This window comes from Grampus griseus (genome assembly GCF_964374135.1).
Source record: "Grampus griseus genome assembly, chromosome: 5".
NCBI lineage: Eukaryota > Metazoa > Chordata > Mammalia > Artiodactyla > Delphinidae > Grampus > Grampus griseus.
In genome coordinates, this window is record NC_138998.1 from 87,838,988 (window position 1) to 87,843,101 (window position 4,114).

At 37.5% G+C, this 4,114-nt stretch overlaps 1 pseudogene across 1 annotated transcript; it reads right to left on the reverse strand.

Moving 5' to 3' along the window:
* Positions 1–859: 859 nt before the first annotated feature.
* On the reverse strand, positions 860–1,175 carry LOC309822719 (small nuclear ribonucleoprotein G-like; annotated as a pseudogene). Its single transcript has one exon. The product of its transcript is annotated as a small nuclear ribonucleoprotein G-like (transcript).
* Positions 1,176–4,114: the final 2,939 nt, after the last annotated feature.

The following is a 4,114-nucleotide window of genomic DNA, read 5'->3' on the forward strand; positions in this document are numbered from 1 at the left end:
TAAAACTTTTTCAGGATCAATTCCCCCATTACTTTCTTCATTACTTTTTTTTTTGGCCCTGCCTTGTGGCTTGTGGGATCTTAGTTCCCCTATCAGGGATTGAAACTGTGCCCTGGGCAGTGGAAGAAGGGAAACCTAACCACTGGACCACCAGGGAATTCCCAGTTACAATTTTTTTTTGAAGAGTCTAAACCAGTTGTTTTGCAGAAGGTCCTACTTTTTTTTAAAAAAATTATTTATTTATTTTTGGCTGTGTTCGGTCTTCGTTGCTGCACACAGGCTTTCTCTAGTTGTGGGGAGCAGGGACTACTCTTCGTTGTAGTGCGAGGGCTTCTCATTGTGGTGGCTTCTCGTTGCAGAGCATGGGCTCTAGGGTGCTTGGGCTTCAGTAGTTGTGGTGCACGGGCTCAGTAGTTGTGGTACATGGGCTTAGTTGCTCCATGGCATGTGGGATCTTCCCGGACCAGGGCTTGAACCCATGTCCCCTGCACTGGCAGGTGGATTCTTAACCACTGTGCCACCAGGGAAGCCCCCTCCTTTTTTTTTTTAAAGTATAGTTGATTTATAGTATTTCAGATATACAGCAAAGTGATTCAGTTATAGGTATACATATACATACATATACTTTTTCAGATTCTTTTCCCCTGTACATTTTTACAAGATATTAAATATAGTTCCCTGTGCTATACAGTAGGTCCTTGTTGTTTATGTATTTTATATATAGTAGTGTGTAATTGTTAATCCCAAATTCCCAATTTATCCCCCCCCCCTTCCCCTTTGGCAACGATAAGTTTGTTTTCTTTTTTTTTGTTTGTTTGTTTTTGACTATTACAAAAGTTTATTTAGCAAAAGAGTTCAGTAAGAAAATGTACATGACTCAGAATTTATCATAATAAAATGTGGAGAGGGGACACATAGAAGCAGTTAATTTCTCTGGTGAACACAGCCATTGTTTATACTTGTTCCAAGGCTTCTAACATGATGATACTATTTCCTCGTATTACCACCATTCCAGTATTGTTCTGTTGCTCACTAGTTGCCATCTCCACACATTCATCTATCACAAGATTCATAAAGGGATTGAATCCCTACAGTATTCCTTGGACATGTCTGCCACCATTTAATTTTTATGATAACTTCTTGTCCATAAATTTCTTCAACTCGGGAGGGTGAGCTTTGCTTATGATGTCTACTCAGCAAGCTCAAATATGCCTCCAAACAGAATTTGAGTCATCCCTCATGCTCCAGCAGTAGCCATGTTTGTTTTCTATGTCTGTGAGTCTATTTCTGTTTCGTAAATAAGTTCATTTGTGTCATTTTTTTAGATGCCACATATAAGTGATATGATATTTGTCTTTGTCTAATATACTTCATTTAGTATGATAATCTCTAGGTCCATCCATGTTCCTGCAAATAGCATTATTTCTTTCTTTTTTATGGTTGAGTAGTATTCCAGTGTGTGTGTGTGTGTGTGTGTGTGTGTGTGTGTGTATTATATATATATAATATATATGCCACATTTTCTTTATCTGTTACTCTGTCGGTGGACATTTAGGTTGCTTCCACATCTTGGCTATTGTAAATAGTGCTGCTATGAACACTGGGGTGTGTGTATCTTTTCCAACTAGAGTTTTTGTCTTTTCTGGATATATGCCCAGGAGTAGGTTTGTTGGATCACATGGCAACTCTATTTTTAGTTTTGTAAGGAACCTCCATACTGTTCTCCATAGTGGTTGTAGCCATTTACATTCCCAGCAACAGTGTAGGAGGGTTCCCTTTTCTCCATACCCTCTCCAGCATTTATTATTTGTAAACTTTTTTTTTTTCCATGCCATGCAGCTTGTGGGATCTTAGTTCCCTGAGTAGGGATTGAACCCTCGCCCCGGTAATGAAATCGCTGAGTCCTAACCACTGGATCACCAGGGAATTCCATATTTGTATACTTTTTGCTGATGGTCATTCTGACCAGTGTAAGTTGGTACCTCATTGTAGTTTTAATTTGTATCTCTCTAATAATTAGTGATGTTGAGCATCTTTTCATGTGCCTTTTGGCCATCTGTGTGTCTTCTTTGGAGAAGTGTCTGCTTAGGTCTTCTGCTCATTTTTTTGATTGGGTTGTTTGTTTTTCTGATATTGAGGTGTATGAACTGTTTGTATATTTTGGAAATTAATCTCTTGCCAGTCCTATCATTTGCAAATATTTTCTCCCATCCTGTAGCTTGTCCTTTAGTTTTGTTTATGGTTTCCTTTGTTGTGCAAAAGCTTTTAAGTTTAATTAGGTTCCCCCCCTCTTTTTTTTGCTTTTGTTTCCATTACTCTAAGAGATGGATCCAATGAAATGTTGCTGTGATTTATGTCAAAGAGTGTTCTACCTATGTTTTCTTCTAAGAGTTTTATAGTATCTGTTCTTACATTTAGGTCTTTAATCCATTTTGAGTTTATTTTTCTATATGGTGTTAGAAGATGTTTTAATTTTATTTGTTTACATGTAGCTGTCCAGCTTTTCCAGCACCACTTGTTCAGGAGGCTGTCTTTTCTCCATTGTATATTTTTGCCTCATTTGTCATAGATTAATTGACCATAAGTGTGTGGGTTTATTTCTGGGCTTCCTATCCTGTTCCATTGATCTATGTGTCTGCTTTTGTGCCAGTACCATACTGTTTTGATTACTATAGCATTGTAGTGTAGTCTGAAGTCAGGGATTCCTCCAGCTATGTTCTTCTTTCTCAGGTTGTTTTGTCTGTTCAGGGCCTTTTGTGTTTCCATACAAATTTCAAAATTTTTTGTTCTAGTTCTATGAAAAATGCCATTGGTAATTTGATAGGGAATGCATTGAATCTGTAGATTGCTTTGGGTAGTATGGTCATTTTAATGATATTGATTCTTTCAATACAAGAACATGGTATATCTTTCCATCTGTTTGTGTTGTCTTCAATTTCTTTCATCAGTGTCTTATAGTTTTTGGGGTACAGGTCTTTTACCTCCTTAGGTATGTTTATTCCTAGGTATTTTTATTCTTTTTGATGTGATAGTAAGTGGGATTGTTTCCTTAATTTCTCTTTCTGATAGTTCATTGTTAGTGTATAGAAATGCAATAGATTTCTGTATATTAATTTTGTATCCTGCAACTTTACCGAATTCATTGCTGAGCTCTAGTAGTTTTCTGGTAGTGTCTTTAGGATTTTCTATGTATAGCATCATGTCATCTGCAAAGAGTGACAGTTTTACTTCTTCTTTTCCAGTTCGAATTTCTTTTATTTCTTTTTCTTCTCTGATTGCCATGGTGAGGACTTCCAAAACTATGTTGAATAAAAGTGGTGAGAGGGCTTCCCTGGTGGCACAGTGGTTGAGAGTCCGCCTGCCAATGCAGGGGACATGGGTTCGTGCCCCGGTCCGGGAGGATCCCACATGCCGCGGAGCGGCTGGGCCCGTGTCCGGAGCCTGTGCTCTGCAACGGGAGAGGCCACAACGGTGAGAGGCCTGCGTACAGCAAAAAAAAAAAAAAAAAAAAAAGTGGTGAGAGTGGACATTCTTGTCTTGTTCCTCATCTTAGAGGAAATGCTTTCAGGTTTTCACTTTTGAGTATGATGTTAGCTGTGGGTTTGTCATATTTGGCCTTTATTATATTGAGGTATTTTCCCACTATGGGTCCTACATTCTGAGTGAGAAGATATTACTCCCTTTACCTTACTCTTTTTTTTTTCTATTATAAAATGATTACATGCTCATTATATTCAAAAAAGAAATGTAGAAAGTAAAAACTGTATATCTGAACTTCCAAGAGACAATAAGTAATCATATATTAATGGAAGGGTCAGTTCATCAAGAAGATATAACAATTATATCTGTACCAAACACGAGCCCAGGAACGTATGACTCAAACAGAATTGAAAGAGTAAATAGACAGCTCCACAATATTTGGAAATTTCAATACCGCACTTTCCATAATATATAGATAACAGAAGTTCAGTAAGGAAATAGGAAACTTAAATAATACTATAAACCAGTTAGACCTAACAGATATCTGTAGAATACCCCAAAACAACAGAATACACATTCTTCTCTAGTATACCTGAAACATTTTCCAGGATAGACAATGTATTAGGCCACAAAA